Source organism: Chelonoidis abingdonii, chromosome 11 (assembly GCF_003597395.2).
Source record: "Chelonoidis abingdonii isolate Lonesome George chromosome 11, CheloAbing_2.0, whole genome shotgun sequence".
Taxonomy (NCBI): domain Eukaryota; kingdom Metazoa; phylum Chordata; order Testudines; family Testudinidae; genus Chelonoidis; species Chelonoidis abingdonii.
The window spans coordinates 28,005,580-28,031,343 of NC_133779.1; the positions used below are offsets into that span (position 1 = coordinate 28,005,580).

Genomic DNA, 25,764 nt, shown 5'->3' on the forward strand with positions numbered 1-25,764 from the left:
GGGATATGAGACACAGACTAGACACCAAGTACAGACAACCCCTTTTCTTTAATAAGGCATTGAAAACCCCAGGGGCATTAAATGAACTGCCTCTCCCTCCCAAAGGATAATGTGTTCCCAGGTAATTAGCACTGAATAGTCATACATTTTCCCAGGTGCGCGTGTGCCTCCTGGGGAAAAAAAAAGGGAGAGTCTCTGCCTGAGGGCTTATCATTAAGGCTGCAATATCAAATTCTCAGGAGAACTTTATCTGCATATGCAGCAGAAGCAGAAGGAAGTTTGTGCCCAGAGTGATAACAGCTCCTCTAGATTATCTGTCAGATCAGAGATGATTTGTAATCAGTGTTAAGCAAACAGTTATAAAACCCAGGAGCAGTGCAAGATGGTGGTTAGAGCAGAGAACAGACAGGTCTGGACTAAACGGCCAACTGTCAGGAGCTCTTAACTGGCTCGACAGAGTCAACTTCTCCTTGATCCTCTACAGGGGAATCTTTGCACCAGGTTTTCCTGACATGAGACAGACACTGGATAGTGTGCTTGCTTCTTATCAAACCAGAGAAAGGGCCTGGTGCATGGCTGCCCTGCAGCCAGGTTTCTCAACTTTACCAGACTTTGAAATGTTCTGCAGCTCAGCCTCTTCTGCCTAAACCAGGTGACAGTCCATGGTGGAGAAGAAAGAACAAGCTTATCCAAGTATCCTATCGTCTAGGGGACAGTGCACTGAGCTTGGAAGCAGGAGCCATGAATTCAAATATCAGAGGGGTAGCTGTGTTAGTCTGGATCTGTAAAAGTAGCGAAGAGTCCCGTGGCACCTTGTAGACTAAAGTGCCACAGGACCAATACATCTGTTAGTCTGTAAGGTGCCACAGGACTCTTTGCTGCTTTTACATGAATTCAAATCTTACCTCTGCTGGCTGTTTCTATATCTGGGCACTTCAGAGCCTCAGACCTCTATCTTAGGAGACAGTCAAGTATTATTCCTTCTACTTCACACATGTGTTAACAGAGAGGTTGCACAAAGTCACTTCAGGAAGGTCTGGGAGTAGAGCTCCTGTCTCTTATATGGCATACATAAAGCTCATCTATCCAGCCCCACTGCCTTCTGGAATGTGACCCATCTCTGTGCTTGCCTCTCTTGTCTGTACCCCCATGGCTAAACCACCCAGGATTCCTGATCCCCAAAACTCCACTGCTGTCTAGCAAACCGCTGACATTTCTCTTAGTGGCGGTTCCACTACAGAGGTTAACAGCCACTCCTTTAGCTCAAGTGGTAGAGGACTGTGTGGTGGAGCTGAAAGTCCAGGTACAAACCCTGCTGAGTACCCATGTAAGGGGCTGTTTTTCTAGAGTCCTTTTAAAAAACCAGAGTGAAAGTGTCCTTCCAACAGACACTTAGAGAGAGGAAGAGCAACCAAAACCCCAGTGTTCTACATCCTGATCATGTGTCACACAATTGTATTACTCATGTCACACACTGGCGGGTTTGGAGGGTGATGGATAAGCCTCTACCTCCTCTGTGCATAGCCACCCCAACAGTAGCCCTCTCATCCCCAGGCTGATTGTTCTGCATGGGCAACGGGGTGTCAGGGATGGGGCAGGGCAGGTGTTCTGTATAGGGAGTGGGGGAGATTAGGGTGTCAGGGGTAGGAAGGGCAGGGTGTGTGTTCTGTATGGGAAGTGGGAAGGTTGGGGTGTCAGGGATAGGAGGGGGCAGGGCCAGTGCTCTGTATGGGGAATGGGGGAGGTTGGGGTGTTAGGGATAGGAGGGGGCAGGGTGTGTGCTCTGTATGGGGAGTGGGGAGGTTGGGGTGTCAGGGATAGGAGGGGGCAGGGCCAGTGCTCCATATGGGGAGTGGGGGAGGTTGGGGTGTCAAGGATAGGAGGGGGCAGGGCGTGTGCTCTGTATGGGGAGTGGGGAGGTTAGGGGAGCAGGGCATGTGCTCTGTATGGGAAATAGGGGAGACTGGAGTTTCAAGGATGGGTGCTCCGCATAGGGAGCGAGGGGAGCTACTAGAACTGAGTGGAGGGCAGCTGGCTGAATGCTGAGAAGAGGGCTCTCAGCAGTTTACATCTCAGACTGACTGTCGGCGATACAAGGAGTGGGGGACAAAAGATCAGCCCCCCAATATTCCACTGAGGTGGCACTAGCTTGCCCCCGCCTCAGCTCTGCTGCCCCACTGAGTGATCTTTAATACTGCTTTGATGTTCTCCTGTCTCCGTCTACCTCTGGCTCGTTATGACCAGATGGTGAAATCTCACTACCTCAGGCACTGGCTGAGACTGAAGAAAATAGATGGTAACTAAGCAAAGTTACAGTGTCTTTTGCTGTAGATGCTTTTGAGCCCAGTTCTGCTCTCACTAACATGAATGGGGATTCAGGCCTGCGGTTTCTTTCCTCCTCCGAGTCAGGAAGGTTGCATACGCTGGATGTAGACTGACTCGTTGTTTAATTGAAAATTAAATCCTGTTCTGTTTCCTCCTCTTAGCTCATTTTCTGTGGCTAATTACAACCTCACAGATTGCACCGTCGACTCTGGAGTCATGGGTCTAAGTCACCAGCTCCATGGAGGAGGAAAGGAGGGAGCCCGCGGAATAAACTGGGTAGGTTCCTACAGCAAGAGGAGACAAAGGGAAGAACTGCTTAGCATCGCCACGCAACTGCTCCTGCACAAGAGAGATGCTGAGACAGCTACTCAGACCTGCCACCACGCAGGAAAAAGGTCACCCAGGCAACTGTGGATCAGTGCATGCCACAGACCCTCCAGGGCCTTCTGCACAAGGCCTGCTAAGCCTCAGACCAAATGGCTCTCCTGACACAGTCCTTCTGAAGAAAAGCTCTGCCCTGTCTGACTGTGCCTGCAGGGCTTCACAAGCCATTCACAACTCCCCGATTGGACACTGGGACTTTGTCTCCCTTTAGCTCAGTGACGGCTTGTCATGACCCTTTCAGGTTTTCCACAGGGCTGCATCTCCATGGAAACTTGGGCATTAGTGACATGTGAGAAAAACTGTTTGAAATGAAGCAAAGTTGGTAGCAATTTCTGTTGTGAATAATTATGGTGTACAATTCTATTCCAGCAAATCTCAATAGGAGTCCTGGGCTCTCATAAATGTCAATGGACATTTTCAGTCATTCACTGCAGTGGCGGCAGCACTGTACATGAGGGGCCAGCTTCTCCATCCCACTGAGGCTGATTTCTGCCCCTGCCACGGTGCAAATCATTCTTCAAGCTGCCTGAGCTGACTTTCTGGAGATCACCTGGCAGGGGGAAACCCCAGGTGCCAGAGGGCCAGTGCAGCCAGTTCCCTGTCACTTTTCCATACAGCTCCTCTTTCCTGAGGAATGGCACTGCAGAAGCCTCAACCTATGGCTGATTCCCGACTGGCTGGACTTCCCAGGGAGGTCAGAGGCAGCTGGCTGTAAGATAATGTAGCCAGGAGGATGCTCTTTCTTTTCCAGAGACTGTCCCTGCATCTGCCAATTACCTATTGCATCTGTTACAAAACCCAAGAACTAAGTCATAAGGAAACGAATAGTTAAGACTGTCATAAATCTACATAGCCAGGGTAGAAATGCATTAATTTTAATAGAAAGAAGTGCATGTTTCATCATGGCAGCCTCAACTCCTCACGAGCAACTGCAAAATATAAACACACACAACGGCTTTCTGCAAAAGAAACAAATTATGAACACAAACGCGCAGACACACTCATTAATGATATATGGGTTAACCTTAAATGTGTGTCCACATACATTCAAGTTGATAAATTATAGACTTTCCTATTATTACATAGAAAACAAATGTTCCCAAGCAATAGCAGTTCGAAGTACTTTACCAAACAAATTTACGGTCAGATGAATAACATTACATTAAAATCATTTTAAAATACTAATTTTAAAACAAATATAAAAATAATGCAAAAAAACCCATTGGATCAGAGTTAAGGTTCTTGTGTTGTAATGGAATGTGCATTTTTTCTGTTTGATAAGGCTATTCTTATTATGCAAGCAGGGTAAGATTTTTTATTCCTTTAAGTACTAATTTCCTGCCATTTAAGGGCCTGGGTTTTGCAAAAAATAGTTCATCAATTTCAGTGTTGTCACTTAGCAAGCATAACTGTTTGTTTTTTTCCCCAATTGTTTTTGTTTCTAGAATACCAGTGAAGGCTGAGCACTTTGTCTGATAGAGATCAACGCACTGATCTATGCCCATAAATGAGGGACAGGGATGTGCTAAGTATAGTTTCAGGTAAGTTATTTTCAATATCAATCTTTGAAAGCTGAATTAAAAAGAGTGAAACAATGGACCTCTTACATCTCTGGATGCTGTTTTTGTGTTCTCACCATAACTTCCACGTGTATGATGAGTGGTACAGCTTTCCATTCACATTATTTCTATGAATAAATTGTGCCGCTGGCCTTGAGCACTGAGCTCTAAGGTTCGCCTTCTTAACTTGTCCAGACTTCTTACTTCAAGGATGTGGTGGCTCAAGTTATTAAGCTGAACATAAGACTGTGATGGAGGTATGCATACAACACTGGACGTGGGCACTTGAAGAGGACAATACCCAATGTCCATGTCCATTGGGAGTTGGGATGAAGCATGAGTGATGAAAATGGTTTCTGTAGATAATGTATTTGGTAACTCGTCTCCTTGGCTTTTGGTTAGAACAAAGAAACGTGCTTCCCATAAAGGAGGAAGGGTTTTGGCCAATGAAGATGGGGCCAATAGTCCTTGAGCTGGGTGGGCCACATACGGCTTCAAGCTAGGAGAGGAGTTTTCTTTCACACAAGGTTTTCAGCTTATTTTGTAGCTCGAGCTTACAGCACAGCAAAGCTTTCCCCTAAAGCACTTGACTCTCCCTGGAGTTTGGACCTACCCTTTATTTTCATGGTTTTCTCTCTCCCTCTAGTTCTGGAAGATGCCAGTGCATTGTTTTCATCAGACAGTGGGATTCAGTCACAAATACAGCCAGATGAGGAAAGTCAGTGCAGGCACCTGGAACAAAAACTGAACTCTGAAGAATGAAAATTTGCGGGAGACAGTCCCAGCACAAGGGAATGGAAACAGGAGACTGCAGTCACCCTTCCCAAACAGTGACCTGCCAAGGACATGACATTGGCTGATCTACCCCAGAGCACCCTGGAGGGTAGCCTGTGCCCCAGAGGTAGACCTGTCACACTGCTCAAGTGCACTGCAGAACACAAGTGCTCAACTTGGCCATTCGGAGGGGCAAACTGACTTCCAGCAATGTAGCGCTGCAGGGTCTGCACTGAGTTATGAGGTTCCTGCAGAAGCACAAGACCACACAGAGGTTCTGTGCTTTTCCACTGGCCCCTGAACACCTGCAGCTCTGCACATACCTCCCTGGTGCACAGGGGGTCTGCAAGTAAATTCAGCCACTGTCTGGGCTCTATTAACTGAGGCAAAGCAGAGGCACCCACACCGCACTACTGCTCATGTCCAGCAGTGGACAAGACTGATGACACCTGTACGACGAGACTTTGGCAAACCAGTAAAGTGCCTGAAACCACTATGGCTTATTGTTAAAGACAGCCTAGTTGGCAAGCTGTTAAAAGCAAGTCTCAGCTTGACCCAGGCAGGAAGGAAGGGGGGTTTAGGGTGCCACCAAAAGGGCGGCTTGACCCCACGTCCTTCCTGATAAGAATTGGGTTGAAACTGCTGATACATACATTTTAAAAAAGTAGGATATGCCCCAGGAATGTCTATTGAGGTCTCAAGGCTGCAAGTTCTGGAAAAACCCACACCTGGTTAATCAATAATGAGAACGAACCTCTTGCTTGAAACTGCTTACTTAACAAGGTTTCTTTAATTACTAATGTATAAATAAGAGGAAAAAGCTTGAGACAGGTGGGACTCGTTTCAGGACTGGCCTCTCCATCTGGATGCATCTTGTGTTCCCCAGCAGCAGACGGGCTGCCACTGTATCACTTGAAAGCCACACTCAGCTTTGGTAATTATCAAGGGTTGGGGGTGTTTTACTAACTTCTTGTGGACGTGTATAAGTGCTTGAGACTAAATAAAGTTTAGCTTTAAGTGAAAGCACTCTTGTGTTGTCCTGTTTGTGCCAGCCATCTATCGGTTGGATGGCCGTGTTTCCACTGATTTATTTCCTGACACCACCTCGCACAGAGTAACGTTACCAAGAGCTTTGGGTTGAAAGAACCCCGGGTAACAACACTCATCTCCCTGAAACATGGAGGGACATGATTCACCCAGGGAGGGTCCCCTCCCCACATTGATCTTGGGGGCATAATCCCCCTCCTCCCTTGGCGCTTTACTGAAAGGCAGACATTATCTTCCAGTAAAGGCTGAGAAAGGGGAACGGATCCTTCCGTCCTTGTGACACGATGTATATAGGAAACCCTGAAGCAGGATGGACTGAGCTGGGTGGGAACTGAGAATCCAAAGCAGAACAGCGCCCAGCACACTTATGATGTGGCTCAGCTGCTCTGCGAGGCTGCTCCTCAGCATGGGCACAGCAAGGGAGCTTGGGAAGAACATCAAGCACAGATTCAAGGATTTTAAGGGCAGGACAGATCTTTGTGATCTCTGTCAGGTCAGACTTCTTGCCCTAAAGTCTGACCTCCCGCATAATCAGGCCACAGACTCAGTCAGCAATTGCTGTACCAAGCACAGCAACTTCCAACTGAGCAAGATACAAGAGATCCCAGTCTTGACTTCGAGACCTCACGTGACAGAGAATTCACCACATCCCTTGGAGAGTTGTTTCAATGGTTAGTTATCCTCCCTGTTAAATGTGCACCTGATTTTAGCGTCATCTTCCAGCCACTGGATTGTGTCAGTCATTGCTGGCTTGAGTTTTACCATGACAGAGAACTTCTCTGGAAATCTGGCTGAGACATGAGCTGAAGTCCTGCCAATGGAGACTGCTGCTGATAATAAAACCCCGTAGCATTTGGTCTGCATCACGGCTCTCCACCTGGTGCCCAATTGGGTGTGGAAACCCTGGGCCAAGCCCTAGAGTAAGAAAGAATAAACTTGTCCCTGAAAGAAAAACCAGTTTCCCATGCTTTGATGCAGGGAGCTAGGGACTTGGCTTTTAGCTCCAGCAGACATTGACCCAGTAATGTGATACAGTGTTTGGTGAGTATGAGTGAGGACACAGTGCAGTTCTTTATCTTCATATATAAGAAGATCCCAGCATGTCAGTGCAGGAATAGCAGACACCACGTGGAGAGCATATGCACCTGAGTCTGCTGCCAAAACACTCTCTGTTAAAACATGCACTGATGGAGAGTGCAGGGCAGGATCTGAGCTGAGAGGGATAACATCTCCAATCTTCAGAATGCCTTGCCTCAGCAGTGTTCCAGGGCTCTTTACTCATTTAAAGCGATACACAAATGGCTGCACATCCCCCGAAAGCGTTTCACAATTCACAGTCACGACACAACATGTCAGGGCAGGAAGTGGATATCATACTCTACTAACCTGCAGGGGCATTTACACAGAGATCGTGGCCTTGCCTTGGCTGGACACCATAGCAAAGACTCTGACTCTGCAGGGCAGGGAGGAAGTGCCATGGGATGCTTAACGAACGCAAGAAGCCAGGACCTCTGCTCTAAGGCTCCTTCAAAGGACCTGTAAAAAGTCAAATAGTCCCCTTGAGCTAGAGCCTGGCTCTGCCGGATACTGTCTCTCCCTCCTACAGCCCACTGGGAACTGCAGCTGATGGAACTTGGGGCTGGTTAGCCCTCAGCATGCACAACGCCCTGCAGAATGGCCTAGGAGCACTCCTCACGGACACCACATGGATGAGAGGCACAGGAGAAAACAGCCAGCCATTCCATTAGAAGGAGAGACCCTTCCAGCAACAATGCTCCTGACACATGTTTGCACACTGGTTCAGGACCACCACAGAATCATACGACTGGAAGGGACCTGCAGAGAGGTCATCTAGTTCAGTCCCCTGCTCAAAGCAGTTCCAACCCCAACTAAATCATCCCAGCCTGGGCTTTGTCAAGCCTGACTTTAAAAACCTCTAAGGAAGGAGATTCCACCACCTCCCTCAGTAACCCAATTCAGTGCTTCACCACCCTCCCAGTGAAAAACTTTTTCCTAATATCCAACCTAAACCTCCCCCACTGCAACTTGAGACCATTACTCCTTGTTCTGTCATCTGCTACCACTGAGACCAGTCCAGATCCATCCTCTCTGGAACCCGCTTTCAGATAGTTGAAAGCAGCTATCAGATCCCCCCTCATTCTTCCCTTCTGCAAACTAAACAATCCCAGTTCCTTCAGCCTTTCCTCAGAGGTCATGTGCTCCAGCCCCCTAATCATTTTTGTTGCCCTCTGCTGGACTCTTTCCAATTTTTCCACTTCCTTCTTATAGTGTGGGGCCCAAAACTGGACACAGTACTCCAGATGAGGCCTCACCAATGCCGAATAGAGGGAAATGATCACATTCCTCGATCTCTGAGGGTGCAGTCCTGCCATCCTCCAGATCATTAATGAAGATATTGAACAAAACCAGCCCCAGGACCGACCCTTGGGGCACTCCGCTTGATACCGGCTGCCAACTAGACATGGAGCCATTGATCACTACCCGTTGAGCCCCGATCTAGCCAGCTTTCTATCCACCTTATAGTCCATTCATCCAGCCCATACTTCTTTAACTTGCTGGCAAGAATACTGTGGGAGACCATATCAAAAGCTTTGCTAAAGTCAAGGAATAACACATCCACTGCTTTCCCCTCATCCACAGAGCCAGTTATCTCCTCATAGAAGGCAATTAGGTTAGTCAGCATGACTTGCCCTTGGTGAATCCATGCTGACTGTTCCTGATCACTTTCCTCTCCTCTAAGTGCTTCAGAATTGATTCCTTGAGGACCTGCTCCATGATTTTTCCAGGGACTGAGGTGAGGCTGACTGGCCTGTAGTTCCCCGGATCCTCCTTCTTCTTCCTTTTTTAAAGATGGGCACTACATTAGCCTTTTTCCAGTCATCCGGGACCTCCCCCATCACCATGAGTTTTCAAAGATAATGGCCAATGGCTCTGCAATCACATCCACCAACTCCTTTAGCACCCTTTAGCATCGGATGCAGCGCATCCGGCCCCATGGACTTGTGCTCGTCCAGCTTTTCTAAATAGTCCTGAACCACTTCTTTCTCCACAGAGGGCTGGTCACCTCCTCCCCATGCTGTGCTGCCCAGTGCAGCAGTCTGGGAGCTGACCTTGTTTGTGAAGACAGAGGCAAAAAAAGCATTGAGTACATTAGCTTTTTCCACATCCTCTGTCACTAGGTTGCCTCCCCCATTCAGTAAGGGGCCACACACTTTCCTTGACTTCTTCTTGTTGCTAACATACCTGAAGAAACCCTTCTTGTTACTCTTAACATCTCTTGCTAGCTGCAACTCCAAGTGTGATTTGGCCTTCCTGATTTCACTCCTGCATGCCTGAGCAATATTTTTTATACTCCTCCCTGGTCATTTCCAATCTTCCACTTCTTGTAAGCTTCTTTTTTGTGTTTAAGATCAGCAAGGATTTCACTGTTAAGCCAAGCTGGTTGCCTGCCATATTTATATTCTTTCTACACATCGGGATGGTTTTTTTTCTGCAAACCTCAATAAGGATTCTTTAAAATACAGCCAGCTCTCCTGGACTCCTTTCCCCCTCATGTTATTCTCCCAGGGGATCCTGCCCATCAGTTCCCTGAGGGAGTCAAAGTCTGCTTTTCTGAAGTCCAGGGTCTGTATTCTGCTGCTCTCCTTTCTTCCTTGTGTCAGGATCCTGAACTCGACCATCTCATGGTCACTGCCTCCCAGGTTCCCATCCACTTTTGCTTCCCCTACTAATTCTTCCCTGTTTGTGAGCAGCAGGTCAAGAAGAGCTCTGCCCCTAGTTGGTTCCTCCAGCACTTGCACCAGGAAATTGTCCCCTACACTTTCCAAAAACTTCCTGGATTGTCTGTGCACCGCTGGGGTGATTAAAGTCTCCCATGAGAACCAGGGCCTGCGATCTAGTAACTTCTGCTAGTTGCCGGAAGAAAGCCTCGTCCACCTCATCCCCTGGTCTGGGGGTCTATAGCAGACTCCCATCACGACATCACCCTTGTTGCTCACACTTCTAAACTTAATCCAGAGACTGTCAGGTTTTTCTGCAGTTTCATACTGGAGCTCTGAGCAGTCATACTCCTCTCTTACATACAATGCAACTCCTCCACCTTTTCTGCTCTGCCTGTCCTTTCTGAACAGTTTATATCCATCCATGACAGTGCTCCAGTCATGTGAGTTATCCCACCAACTCTCTGTTATTTCAAACATAGCATAATTCCTTGACTGTGCCAGGATTTCCAGTTCTCCCTGCTTGTTTCCCACGCTTCTTGCATTTGTATATAGGCACTTAAGTATTATCTAGATGATTCCTGACAGGTGTTTGTCTTATCTGCTCTTAAAAATCTCCAAGGATGGAGATTCCACAACCTCCCCAGGCAATTTATTCCAGTGTCATTCCATGCCCCACCTTTCTTCCTGCCCCTGCCACCTGTGCCAGCCAGGGACACACTGAGCAGCAGCTGTCTCTGCCCTGCCGGGTTTCTCAGTAACATCCCCACCGGCTGGTGACCATCTCTTATGGAGAAACAGGAGGGGAGGAGCAAGAGCCATTCCAGCTGCTCCCCTGCTGGGTCATGGGGGCACGTGGGAGAAGGCTAGGCAGGAGTGGGATGCAGTTTTCAGTGGGTGTCCCTTTGAACAGCCCAGGATTTGCCGCTGACAGCTCAGCTAAGAACCCCACAGGGCACAGCAGGGTAGAACCAATACCCCCCGCTCCCCCACAGACAGTCTGCCCCCATGACAGAAGAGGTGGCTGTCAGGCATTGTGCTGTTTTTGCCTAAAGTCTCCCACAACGCGAGGAGCTGTGCTGGGCACCCCAAACCCTCCACTTCAGAGCCATCGTTCCTCCCCCAGCACCTCACAGACCTTTTGTTTTCTGAGCTAAGGGCCAGCTGAGGAGTGAGGCTGGGTACTCCTACCAACTTTGCTGTCTCGAGTGCCCTCTGAGGGCTCCCAGACAGGCAGTGACCCAGGCAAACAGCATGTCTTGAGACACTGGACAGGTTCAATTCACAGAGCTATAGGAAACGCACACTCCAGCTAAGGGAACTTTCTCCTAGTTCGTTTGTGCCTGCTTTGGTGTTACCCCAAGTACAGGGCCTGGGCTCAAGGAGAAAAAGGAAAGTATTAGAGGAAGAAAACAAGTGTCTAGCTATGCAGTCTGCACTCACAGCTGGGGTGAGCCAGACAGCAAGTGAATGAACTCCTGCAGCCCCGAGTGTGGATGGATCTTTAAATGAGCATATACAGCCAAAGAGCCCTTCGTCACACGGTTTATTCCAGCTGCTGCACAGTGAATTGGATGAATTATTAAACCTTAGTTCCCGGCATAATTTTAACTTGTTGCCAGGAAGGTGCTGACCCAATCAGTCTCCCAGGGTCAGTGAGTGGTGGATAAAAGCTGCCATTCAGCTCCGAGATGGGCCAGTTCATCGCTGGCCTTCTCTCTCAGTCACTCCCATTTGTGCTGCCAAGTGCTGAGAATAGGAGCAGGGACAGGTATCTGCTGCTCCTCAGCAAGGACCAGAACGCCCTGCTAGGCAAGTGCAAACCAGCTGCATTCTCCATCAGAGAGGACTAGGGCAAGCAGGCTGAAGGTGACAAGCACCAGTGAGAATACAAGTGTCCCAGCTCTAAGCCCTCCACTGGCTCTGTGGAGAGGAGAGCTGGAGAAGAGCAGGTGAGAGAGCTGTAAGTGTAACATGGAGCACTACAGTTGGGCCTGGCCAGTGCTTGTGGACTGCGTCTGGGTGCAAGTGGCAGAGCAGAGCTCCTGGCTGAGCTCTGTTCTAGTCTATAGGTTCTCATCACCATAGTATCTGGGCACCTTCCAGTCATGCATTAAACATGCTCAACGAACGGCATGTGTTGTTTGCTCTTCTGCCTCTCCCCAGTGGGAGAAGCATGTGCAGGGGAGTGTCTAGTTTTGCTTTGTTTTTTTAAACTATATGGTGCTGTGTATTTGTTAGGGAAGGCATGGTCAAAGAAATATGGCCCTTACAGCTGAAGGCAGGGAGCTTTGGGATGGTCCCTAGCCCCTGGGGGAGTTAATTCCACAGTCTCAGACTTCTCCCCTCCGCAAAATACATAAGGAACAATGGGCTTTTTGTTGTGGGAGTACAGAGAGGAGTTGCCAACTCTCACAATATTTGGTGTCTGCTGCTGAAATCACTGTATGGACCAAGAATTTCATCTTTCCTTGAAAAATAAGATTCTAGCCATTGTGGTTGCAGAGAAAAGCTTAAACGTGGCCTGAACGTGACCTAAAGGCTCAGAAACCAGAAGGCAAAGACAAAGATCCCAAATGTATGATATTTTTAAAATCTAATGATTTGAGGGGCCTGACCTATGATTTTGAATTTGTAGGGCTGGCCAGACTGCTATGCTACAGTGGCTGTTTTTCCCCGGCCCAGTTATGCTGATTTTCCACTGTATCTCTGCCAAGTGATAGGGAGATATGGCTACAAGAGTTTTGAAGACATGTTATGCTGTGCTAATGGCAAACACCTCCAGTCTCCTGGCTCAGGCTGCAAAGAGCAACAGTGGGTGAAAGCTGCCTGCATACCACGCATTGCCAATGCAGGAATTCAGGAATTCACTCCTGAGATCAGCACTCTGAAATCTGCTTCTTTCATGAGGTGCAGGCAACTTCTGGCCTATGCAGGTAGTAGTTGATCTTGCTTGCACTGGATGGAATGAGCCATTGGGGCACATGCCACTGGGGAGAGACGTAGTCACCGTTCCCCTGCGATGAGCCAGGTGTAATCAGCCCATCTTGATCTTTACACTCTCAGTACTTTCGATTTAATTTTGCATTTCTCTACTGCACACCCAAGACCTGTAGTTCTTCCAGCACTGATGGAAGCTAGAGCAGTCCTAAAGTGTCATCTGAGTGGTAATGAGAAGAGTTACATAGACTTGCTTGGCAAAACAAAAAGAAAATACACTAGGAAATATCAAACAGCTTCCAAGACTGGGAGAAGGTCTACAAAGACTGACTGGCCCCAATTCTCCCCTGTGATCCCATGGAAATAAGCAGGGTTGTGTGAGGAGTCAGCCCAGCAGAACACGGTCCACTTTGCTGAAAGATTTAAAGTTCTACAGACAACCAGGGGAAGTGCAGCAATCAGCAGGATACGCATACACTGTTGGAAGAATGGCTTTATGTTAAACCACGGGGCTGGGAGTCAGAGCTGGGTCCAGTTCCATTCTCTGCTACAGATTTCATTTATGATCTTGTCCATCTAAGTTATCCTTCCCATGTCTCAGTTTCCACATCTGTGAAATGGGGATAAGATTTCCCTGTGTCACAGGCCTGTGGTGAGGATAAGATCTGTAAATCACTGTCAGACCTCTCACTGGAAGGAACTATAAAAATGTGAATAACTGAGAGGTTGAGGGGAAAATAAGGCAAAGGGGCCAAGCTGGAGTTCCGGATCTAAACAGCCCTTCGCCACTCAACTTGGGGAACATCCAGAGCCAGACATGGAGTAGTGGCTCAGGACAACTGCGCACATCTTGAGCACTGATGACACTTCCCAGTTCCAACCAAAGACCCATATGAAATGAAAATAACTCTGGGAATTACTTGGGGAAACACTATCGAAGAGAAAACAGTCTTATAACTAGTAACGTATTCTAGTAATTAGTTATCACGGCAAAACTTCCCAAACTTGGGTGCCCCAAAGTAGGTGGTAGGGTGGGCTCTTCAAATATGTTGGGAGTCTACTTGTCTCTAGGCTCGTTTGAACATCCCAGCCCTACCCCCAAATTTAGTCTTCCCAGGAGAGGCCTGGTCGCAGAATTGCTGTGCAACCGTTCAAGAGCTCAGCACTTTTGAAGAACAGGACCCTGATGTAGGGGCCTAAATCTAAGCCCACAAAAACCAGAACCAAGGAAATGCTCATTTTTGGGTATCCTCCTAACTTGAAATGGAGGATGTTGTATAATCAACAGCTAATATGCGCTCAAGATCTAGTGCACTTGTTTACCGAGTCACCTGGGGATCAAAGGGCAATGCGGGGTCTGTGGCATTCCCTCCCAGAAGCAAACAGCAGATTATGCTGGAACTGTTAACAAGCCATACTCTGCAGCTGAGGTTTAGTACCAGCTTACAGCATGGCCCCAAGCCTTGAGGACTGAGCATTTTTTATTTCCAGTTTTGTCTACAGTAACTTCCAGTAAAATCACTCGGGTTTTAGCTAAGCTGAATTAACCCTGTAGTTACACCAGGGGATATAGACAGCATCACTGCTGTCTTCTTCGGGGAAGGGGTGAATGGAGAAGTTACAGTCTGAGTGCAGAGAATCCTGAATTTGTTGGTCCTGCTAGGAGCCACTGAGGGATTAGTGGGGCTTGTCCGGGTACAAAAAGGGCGAAATGACCACAGGGAACCAGGCAATACCACGCCGGGCTTCGCCCATAACCGACAACTCACGCCCAACACAAAGTTGAAGAGGCTGATGCCAGATTTTGGGTGTGAAGAGTTAAACTTCAGCTGTAGCAAGACACATTTTTGCAGGGTTGGTCCTCCCTAACAGTTGTTAGACTAGCAGCTTAATGGTTAATTTCCTCCTCCCTCTATTGCCTTCTTCCAGAAATGATGTTAAATCATAAAAAAAAGAAAAACGGCCTTTTCCTAAATGAAGGCATTGCCCCCAGGGCAGAAGACAGGCCAGAACGGCGCATTGCCCTCCAATCAGAGGTAGCAAGAGGGGCATTTATTTTAAGCTCCGGCAGAAACACTTTACAGAGAAAGACGTGATTTTGTGTTGCACTGCTGCGAGCTGGTGGGATCCTGCAAGACATCTTAGTCACAAACAGTAGCTAGAAGGGTTATCAGTTAGGCTCATGTTAGCCAGTGTCCTGTCAGAGATGCATGGGGCAGAGGCCTGACCTCCAGGAAATGGCATCCCCATCCCTACCCCCAAGTCTGGCTCCTCATAGTCCAGTTCTGCTTGGCAGGTTTCAAATCATAGAATATCAGGGTTGGAAGGGACCTCAGGAGGTATCTAGCCCAACTCCCTGCTCAAAGCAATCACACAAGGGGCAACAGTTCAGTTCCTGCCTCAATCTTATTTCCTTAAAATGCTGCCACCATCCCTAGACTACTGAGCCTGTCTCCCCTCCCACCTCAGTGCTGTAGGCACCCGACTAGCTGGCAGACTGCTGAGTGATCAGCCCCCACAGCTGGGGGCAGATTTTCAAACAAGCTCAGTACCCTAAACGCTCCTGGGATCAATGGCAAAACTACCCTGGGTTCCCTGGGACCAGGGTCAGTCCCTCCCTGTAATGTAAACACTTTGCTTGGTGGATCCACACCAACTGTTACCAGAGGTGTCTGAAAGAAACCGATCCACGCGTGAGGCTGCTGCAGTCAGTATCACACCCTGTGGGTTCATTCAGGGTGCTCGCTAGCTTGGCATTTCCAAAGTCTTATTTATAGCACAGGACTAATGAACAACTCCAGAAGCATCAGGCTAGTACTGAAACCCTGACTCTCACTGAGCACAGAAAACTTAGTCTCATGCCAGCCTTGAGCCTCACGGCTGATGTGTTGCTGATGGTAAAAAATAACTGTTACCTAATACATAGGTGTGCTGGTTAATTCCCTTCCTGGCTGTTGGGCTTCATCCATATTAGGAGGACTCTCTCTTTGTTACAGCACCCCCTGCCCCAGCTGCTCAGCTCCTGTTGCAGGCTGGCTCCCTTTTCCAACAGGCTTCCGATCAAATTTCTCAGATTTAGTATCTTTGGCAAATCTGATGTTTTTAGAACATACGTGGGACCCAGGTCTCATTTACACTAATGCTCTTTTACATCTGCAGCCACTCAAATCCCTTATTCACTGCCAGAGCTGTGGAAGGGTGCGTAGAGCAAACGAGCACAAGGCACACAGGGTTCGACTCTACATTTAAAGACAGAAATCAGTGGAATGGGAGAGGAGGCCCCGACTGCACCTGAGCAGTGTGTGAAACATCTCAGGGTGAGAAACTTTCTGTCTTTAATCCTATTCCAATGGATCCAAATACTACAATCCCAGAGTGTCTTCCATCTTCCTGTGACCATACCACTCCCCAGCTCCTTCGGAACACACCCCTCCCCATGTTCACCAAGCTCCCTTCCCAAAGGGATCACTTCATGCACTGCGGTCAGTGATAACCACTTACCCACTCTATGGGAGAGGGAAGGAGCCTGAGCAGTGCAGGTACCATGAGGGCATTTTCAATTAATACAGCATGCTCTATTTGCTTGCCATTGGCTAAACTAAAGGCCACAAGCCAGAAGCGGCTGGTGGCCCACACTTGGGTAACTGCTCGTGCATCCCCAGAATTCCTGAGATTCCGGTACTTCCAGAAATGGCAAGGGACTGCCTCTACCTGAGTGACCCCAGTCACTTTACATGGGGGATGCCATTTTGAAGAGTGCTCGTCCTCTGCCAGTGTGACCTCATGTGCACTGTGTACATGACATCATGCCAGGAGGGGCAGGGCAGCGCACTCTTCAAAATAGTGCCCCCCATCCAATACTGGACAAAACCATGTCTGATTTTGTCTGTCTCAGTACTAGATAGGGGACAGACTTTAGAAAAAAGCAGGTCTGTCCAGCTTAAAACTGGACAGATGGCCTGACAGCCTACATGCTTGCCTGAAGGGAAGTGGATCGCCTACCACTGCTTGGCCTGGCGCTATAACAACAGTAATAGAATTAACGCACAGATTCAGATTTTAAAACAAGCAGGAACCATTATATCATCTAATCTTCTGTCTATCACAGGTCACTACATTTCACCCAATTACCCCTGTACTGGGCCAAAAACACATTTGTTGAAAACATGTATCTTTCAGAAAGGCAGTCAGTGTGGATTTGCAGACATCAACACATGGAGACTCCACCACTTCCCTTGGCAGTTTGTTCCTGTCTTTGATCATCTTTTGTAATGCCTAGCTCTTAAGCTAAAGGTTTCTGCCCAGCCAACGCACATGAAGAGAAGGGAGTGTTAGGGGCAAAAAATACAGCTGTTCCAACCCTTGCAGGGCCCCCTCATGTGGGGACTAGGAATTGTAGTGTGAAGACAAACACAAAGAGACATGCTTTAAGCACTGACAAGGAAGTTCCCATGTTTATTAAGCTCCCCACACACATTCTGGTCCTCTCTGGTAACTATGGGGGACAAGGAATTCTAGAACCACTCCACATCTCCTTTTTCTTTATCATAAAAAGTTAAAACTTAAATTCACAACAAATAAATATACATAATTCAAAATAAAGTTCAAATTCCTTAAAGCTATTGACACTACTATGTCCCCTTGAAATTGCATTTAAATGGCCCTGAGCAGTAGAACAAGCCCTTGAGGGGGCCGGATCAGTTTTTCAGGTCATGTTCTCACTTCTGTTGAGTTTCCATGTGGAAGTCCCTGTGGAGGCAGCTCAGCCTGACAGAGCATGTGCAGGTCCCAGACCCTCTCTCTGTTGTGTTGGGAAATACCGAAGATGAACCTGATACCTCCAGAGAAATCTTCTTGGAGTCTCCACTAGGTGGGATCTGGGTGTTTCTGCCAAGTTCTGAACTGTTCTAAAAGGCTGGGAGCTCTTGATCCACACTTTGTTCCCTGTTCTCAGTCCAGGCCCTGCTTTTGTTCTGTGCCAAACATGGAAGTTTTGTTGCCATCGAATGTTTATTTCAGCATCCCAGTCTCAAAATTCCTTCAGGTTGGGCCACTTCGGTGTAAGCTGTATCAGTGCCATAGGTGAAGGCGTCCTTAGTCTTTGTTCCATCAGAAGTTTTTCTGGAGATAGTTGCAACGCAAGCAGTGCTGACCAACATGCCAGGGGTGCTTTATATGGGCCCACTGATTTTTGCAGAAGTCTTTTTAAAGTCTGCACTGCTGTCTCCACCTCCCTGTTGCTCTGGGAGTAATGTGGACTGTAAAATCAAAATCCTGTGCAAATGCTAGGAATGTTTCAGAGATAAACTGAGGTCTATTATCAGATATGAGAACTTCAGGAACTCAATGTCTTGCAGATACTGACTTCAATTTCTGGATGACCTGTGTCAATGAAATTTGTGTAAGTACAGCCAAGTCAATATATCTAGAGAAGTAACAGATTACTATACGGTATGTGTGTGCTTTCCGGAAAAACAAATCGGTTACACCCGCTGCCAAGTTCTGTCAAGTAGCTTTATAGAGAGGTGGTTCTGGTGATTGGTTTTAAATTGTTGCATACCTCACAGTCCTCTGCTAAGGTCCGAATTTGCCTACTCAGACTGGCCACCATATGTTGTGCTCATGCCCTGCACTTGCTTATGCCTTGGTGTCCATCATTGAACTGGAGAGCATGTCTTTCTGAAGAACTGCAAGGATAAAAATGTGCTGTCCTTTCAGAAGCAGGACATCAGCCATGTAAAGGTGATTCCGGTCCTGCCAATGTGCTAGTAGTCTGTTGGAAGTTACTCCTTTGACCCTGCCCTCTTTGGCAGAGTTGAGTCAGTTTCTGGCAAGTCTTATCCTTTAGTAGTTCATCTCTAATGTACTGAAGTCAGCCGGCAGATGCTGGAATTGCTACCAGAACAAGGTCAATGCAGACTTTGACATCTTTTTATAAAGCCTTTTCTTCTTCTGTTGGTGTCTGCTTAATTATGGCTCTAGATAGAGCATCTGCTGCCAGGAGTGCTTTCCCTGGTATGTTCCCTGCTTCAATGTTGAAAAAAAAAATCCAGCATCAGTCATAGTTGAAATCTTTGACTCCTAGGAGGAAGGTCATCCAGAGGTCTTGTATGAGTAATCTCACTAAGGGCTGGTGGTCTGTTTCTATGTTAAAATCCAAGAGAAACAGATATGCATTGAGCTGTTCACAGGAGATGTCTGTTTGTTTGTTTGTATTTAATGTGTTTTGTTGTGGGCTACCTCAGATCCACACATTGTGAGCATTAAGGAGATATCTTAAGGATTTTGTTAGGTGAACAAAATTTGGTAAGAATTTTCCAAATTTGTCTTGCCCAGAAATCTTGTTACAGCAGAAACATGTTGGGATTTGGGTATGGTGAGTCATCCCTTCAGTTTCGCTGAATCTCATTGAATTCCCTTTTGCTAAATAGGTCTCCTACACATGTTATCTGCTGCTTTCCAAATTCACATTTCTCATTCAGAGTGAGGCCAGCCTGTTGGAAGCCTCTCAAAATTGCATGTAGTCACTTGTTCATTTTTATCTCTGCCATATACCAACACATCATCTGCGTATCAAGGATATCACATTTGCCAGGCAAACCTGACACAATCTAAGGCCTTGGCTACACTAGCGCTTTACATCGCTGCAACTTTCTCGCTCAGAGGGGTGAAAAAACACTCCCCTGAGCGCAGCAAGTTACCGCGTTGTAAAGCACCAGTGTAAACAGTGCCCCAGCGCTGGGAGCGCGGCTTCCAGCGCTGTAAGCTACTCTCCTCGGGGAGGTGAAGTACCTGCAGCGCTGGGAGACCTCTCTCCCAGCGCTGGCGCCGCGACCACACTCGCACTTCAAAGCGCTGCCACAGGAGCGCTGTACGGCTGCAAGTGTAGCCATATCCTAAGACTCTTGTAGAAGTATTCTGGTGCAGGCATTCCCTTGGTCTCTCTCCTCCTATCTTTCCCCTCCAGATGCTGCTCTGGTTTGTCATTCTGTTTCAGTCTCTCCTCCATTCTGTTTCAGTCTCTCCTCCTTCCCCTGGAGGTACGAGTGTGGTCTCTCCATACATGCCCAGAAGCCTCACTTGCTAGCCCTGCTCTGTGCCACTTTTTGAAGGGATCAGAGCCAGTGTTAATGACTTTTACCAGGGCTTAAACAGATCAGGTTAATCTAGCATCATTATATTTCCATCCAAACAGGGCAGGGTGATGCGTCACACTCAGTGAAGCAGCAATGGAGATTACAGATCAGAATCTGTTGGAAACTCTTCCACCAAATTATAAATTGTATTTCAGTTTCCTTCCCTGGAATATCCTTGGCACAACCCAAGCTCCATTCAATCAAAAACTAGTTCTGGTGTCGGCAGCTGCTGGCTCTCTCGCTCTTTTCTGTCCCCCGTGCTAAGAAAGCAGAATTCATTATTATTAAATCCTTACTCCTAAGTGGTACAAGAACAAAATACAGCTTCCTCCATACATTATTCCTTTAAGGGAGCGCTGTTGTGGTGCAGACACACAGAAGCACAGCAGGGGACACAGAGAACAGACTATGGTTCCCTTGCTTTCTGCTTTTATGACCTATTACAAGATGCTGCAAGCCTGTGACGTTGCACTTCATATGCTTTATGAAAATATGCTTATGTGAATATGATGTAACTGGAATAACTGTCACTGGAACACGCTTTATGCAAAAGGTCTCTTTACAAAGGTATCATTACAAAGTTTATAATCTACTGAGTGTGTTCACCCTGTTTGTTTGCATGTATTATTTCTCTGTCTGGAGTTAGGAGAATGAGATATAAACTTGTATTACTGATGTAAACATTAAGTAGAAGCCATTAAGGGTGCTTCAGAAACAAAGAACTGTAAATGACTCTGTTTACTTGAAAACCTTCCTGTGTACATGTGGGCCAGCCCAGGAAGAATGGAGGTTGGGGTCTCACAGTACATGTGACCATGTCACCTGATAATGAAATCCATCTTAAATCTGGTACTTTTCCATTTAGGAGGAGGGTGGGGACCCAGAGAGACAAAAGATTCCCACCTTGGGCCACAGGTATAAAAGGGGGCGGAGCAGAAAAAAGGAAGTCAGTCATGAGAAAACCCCTAGTTACCACCTGAGATGCCTGCTGGAACTAACAAGGCCTGTACTAGGGGAAAGGATTGGGCCCAGCCTAGGAAGGAGTCTAGTCTGTGAAATAAGCTTATTGGAACATCTCTGAGGGTGAGATATTACCTGTAATCAGTTTCTTAATGTATTAGGCTTAGACTTGTGTGTTTTGCTTTCTTTTGCTTGGTGACTTACTTTGTTCTGTCTGTTATTACTTGAATCCGCTTAACTCCTACTTTTGATACTTAATAAAATCACTTTTATTTATTAATGAACCCAGAGTAAGTGATTAATACCTGAGGGAGCAAACAGCTGTGCATCTCTCTCTATCAGAGGGTGAACAATTTATGAGTTTACCTTGTATAGGCTTTATTCAGAGTAAAACAGATTTATTTGGGGTTTGGATCCGATTGGGAACTGGGTGACTGGGTGCTGGAGACAGGTGATCTGCTGAGCTGTTTTGGGCTAAAGTCTGCAGCTTTGGGGACATGGCCTGGATCTGCATTGCAGCAGGCTGGTGTGTCTGGCTCAACAAGACAGGGTTTTGGAATCCCAAGATGGCAGGGAAAACGGGCTCAGAGATAATTTCAGCACATCAGGTGACAGTCCCAAGGGGATCTCTGTGACTAAACCTGTCACAAAGCCCTAATCACCCTGCCCCACAATGCTGCAGTCATTGTTGCATCAATTTAGCAAAACTCATTTTTAAAATTGATTTAGGGAACCCAGTGGAAAGCCCTGTGTGGTCACAAAGAGATTTTAACCTGGTTTATTGCTAGTTAGCTTAAATCAGGTAGTAATCACACTCCAGATAATCCAGGTTTAAGTCCATTTAAGAGTGCCCACAAAGAGGTTTGCATCCCATTAGCTAAACTGATTTTAATTTGGTGTAACTATGAAAACAGACAAGGACTGAGTTTCCCACACAGATCTGGTAACAACCCCCACCCCTTGCTAATGTCTTCTCATAGACTCACAGACTTTAAGGTCAGAAGGGACCATTATGATCATCTAGTCTGACGTCCTGCACAATGCGGGCCATACAGTCTCACCCATCCACTTCTATCACAAACTCCTACCCTATGTCTGAGGTATTGAAGTCCTCAAATTGTGGTCCTCTTTACACCCACTCAAGCTCATCACAGAGTGATGTTGCAATTTTCCATTTAGACTCATAGGCTTTGAGATCAGAAGGGACACAGAGTTGCCAACTCTGACTGAAACTATCCCGGGAGATTCCTCCCTCCCCCAACATGATGTAATATCATTTTCTTAAAATATCCTATTAAAATCTCCTGGATTGCTTTCAATAGTCACCAGGAGATCAGTGATGATTCTGAGAGACTCCAGGCCAATCCTGGAAGGTTGGCAACCCTAGTCCACCCTGATAATGTAGTCTAACCTCCTGCACATTGCAGGCCACAGAACCCCTTCTGGTACTGGTTTTGATTATGCTACATTATCACTGTTATTTATTTACACAGCCCCTAAATGTGTGGTTCGTGCTTTTGGAACATGTTTGGAGACAGCTCCCTAACTCAGAGTTTATAATCCACGGAGACGAAAGGCTGCATGGCTGAGGAATCAGAGTAGGAATGGCCCCCGTAGTTCAGGTTGCGTAACAGTATCCATTCACTCTTTACTTTCTGAAGATTTGTCTAACTGACTGAAACTTTTCTGTGCCTGAAGACAGATTCTACTGGGATGTTTGAGCAGAAATAGTTCCGCCTTCTTTGAGTAGGAGAGAAAAAATTATGCTTCCTGAAATAATAAAAGAAAAAATCTTACAATATTTATTTGAGCAGCAATTCCACCATCCCAGCTGGAGCGGAGGTGGAATTTGGCTTGGACGCAGACACCTTCCCAAAGAGGGGCACAATGATATTCCTGTGAAAGCCTGCTTTGATTATGCAAGCTGTGCATTTGCACTGCTCTTGTCACACAGTGAGCTCAGAAATGAGCAGCTGAGACATGCCAAGGCTGAGGTAATGCTCACCAATGCACAGTGCACTCTACTCCCCAGACTCTGGTCTCTGAGTGCAGCTACAGGAAAGCAGCCAACTAGGACAGGATCCAGCTCTTGTATGTGGGGTGCAGGAGGGAGTTTGGGGTTCGGGCTCTGGCTGGGTGGCGATTACCTCAGGCAGCTCCCAGAAATGGCTGGCATGTCCAACTCCTAGGCGGAGGGACCAGGGGGCTCTGTGTGCTGCCAGCACTCACTGGTACCTCTCCTGCAGCTCCCATTGGCCGCAATCCCTGGCCAATAGGAGCTGTGGAGCCGGCATTTGGGGCAGGGGCAACCCGCGGAGCCCCCATGGCCACCCCTGCGCCTAAGAGATGGACATGTTGGCCCATTCCAGGAGCCGCACGGAGCCAAGGCAGTCCGGGAGCCTGCCAGCTCTGCTGCACCGTCAACTGGACTTTTAGCACCTGGTCAACAGTGCTGACTGGAGCCACCAGCATCCCTATGCAACCAGGCGTTCTGGTCAAAAACTGAATGCCTGGCAACCATAACCGTAATGGACTGGGATTGCTCTTGCTTATTGTGCTGCCACTTTAATAGCCACTGACTAGTGTGAGAGCACGTGATGCTGGGCTAAGGAAGGGCAGGTAAATGCTACCAGCAGAATGCAGACCTAGAGGCAGCTCACAGCACTTCGTAGGCACCTCACAAAGGCTCACAGATGTCACCAAGGGATGGGGAGGATGGACCCCACTAGGGAGATTTCTGCAATAGCAGTAACCCCAAGCACTCAGAAATCATCAGTCAGCCTCCCAAAATCATGATATTACTAAAATAACAAGTGTGGATTCTGTTTATTCACCCTCCAGCTCCTAAGTTTTTAGGGGTAGCCTTTTTCAATTGTTCTCCACCCCAACAAGGGCTAGACACACTTCTTAATGAAAGCTGAGATTTTGCCATGATCCCAGGACTCCAGGAGCTGAGGCTTTACAAAACCACCAAACATTGTGTAACTGATGATGAAGTTGCAAGAGCTAGCACATTTCACAGGACACGGCAGGAGGGAAAGGTGGCTGTGATCAAAGCCTGGCTGCTGAGGACCAGGCCTGCCAGTGCCTTGGAGCCTCGCATAAGCCAGTGGCTCTAGCTGCCAAAGCTCACATCTCCCTCAGCAACGGAGGCCAGACACTGCTCACTGTCACAGGTGCAGCCCCACTGCAGTGCAGGGAAGCAGCCACACAGAAGGGCAGGAGAGGCCCCATAAGTCTAATCCATCTCTTGGCCAGGGAAGCGCTGTCCCCTCCAGCACTTTCCTTCCATAGCATGCTGAGGTGGTTACTGCAAAGTGATGAGAGGCCATCTGCCCTCCCACAGGGCTGAGCCCGGGGCCCCAGTACTACCAGGCCAGGGGGAGCAGTGGGGCTGCAGCACAGCCACTCTTTCACCAGAGACAAATGTGCTGCCTCCCAGGCCCCCAGCTAGCTGCAGGATGTGTTCCTTCCCACGGCCACCACCACGCGGTACCAGCAGGGACACGCAAACTGGGGAGCCTGGCTCCCTCCCAAGTGGGCTTAATTGTCTCCTCACAGCATTTGACTGGATTTCTAGAAGAGTCAGGTGATGCTACCGCACAGCAGCAATCCTGGACTCCCAGAGCACGCGTCACCTCATGGCACAGTGCATGCAGAGAACGAGCACTTTGCACTGGGCTTGCTGCTAGGAAGTGGCATGTGACAAATGCAGACAGCAGCGATGAAGTTTGGAGATGCAGAATCACAGCCACTGAGCAAAAGCAATCCAGTCGTTATGGAGGGACTGTGGAAAGTCCCAGGACATTAGACAGGTGAGTGTAGTGAATTGTATGGAGGAACCATGAGTCTCCCCACAGACAGCCCCTCACAGCAGGCACGTGGCACAAGGCAGACACAGAGTAGGAGGGGCAGCACAGACATGGAGAGGGAGTGACGGGCTCGGGGTAACACAACAGGTCAGTGCTAGAGAAGGAATAGAGGTGACTCCCAGCCCAGTGCCCTGTCCAGCCTACCATGCTGCCTCCAGTCCTAACTGCTGTTCCCAGGGCCCTTGGGAGCTGTTGTTTTAAGGATGGACTAGATGGCTTCACAAGCATCTTTGTTAACTCACTCTTCAATTCCCTCAGCCGAGTAACTTCCTGTCCCAGTGGTTTGTTGCACTGGAGATTCTCTTTTGCTCTATAACATCTTCATCAGAGACCTGACCCTCTGCTAACAGACCACAAATGCCACATACACTTCTACCCCGATATAATGCTGTCCTCAGGAGCCAAAAAATCTTACCACATTATAGGTGAAACCGCGTTATATCGAACTTGCTTTGATCCACTGGAGCGCGCAGCCCTGCCCCCCGGAGCACTGCTTTACCGTGTTATATTGGGTCGCGTTGTATCAGGGTAGAGGTGTACAAAGCTTTTGGGGCAGGAATTTCCCCATCACCTTGGACAGGGCAGACTGATTTTAAAAACATTGTTTAACTCCTCTGCTACTTCACAGTTTTAATTACAGCATCTCCCCTCCGGCGGTGCCAACACAATCTACCATAGTTATGTATGGTGGTGGTTAGCTTAGCTTTTACACAGCACTTTACACCTTCGAGAGCTTTGCAAGCATGGTACCAACACAGTGATCCTCCGTGTCATGCCCACCTGGGCCCCCAACCAGTCAATACTGGGGAAAAGTCACATTTCTATTACTGCAAAAGCAGCAAAGAGTCCTGTGGCACCTTATAGACCAACAGACGTATTGGAGCATGAGCTTTGGATGCAGTCGATGAAATGAGTATTCGCCCACGAAAGCTCATGCTCCAATACGTCTGTTAGTCTATAACAGGGGTCGGCAACCTTTCAGAAGCGGTGTGCCGAGTCTTCATTTATTCACTCTAATTTAAGGTTT

General features: G+C 47.8%; 1 protein-coding gene across 2 annotated transcripts in view; it reads right to left on the reverse strand.

Annotated features, from left to right (window-relative positions):
* Positions 1-25,764, reverse strand: part of LOC116825777 (ceramide synthase 4-like) — a 145,955-nt gene that overhangs the window by 34,283 nt on the left and 85,908 nt on the right. The gene's annotated exons all lie outside the window — the stretch shown is intronic.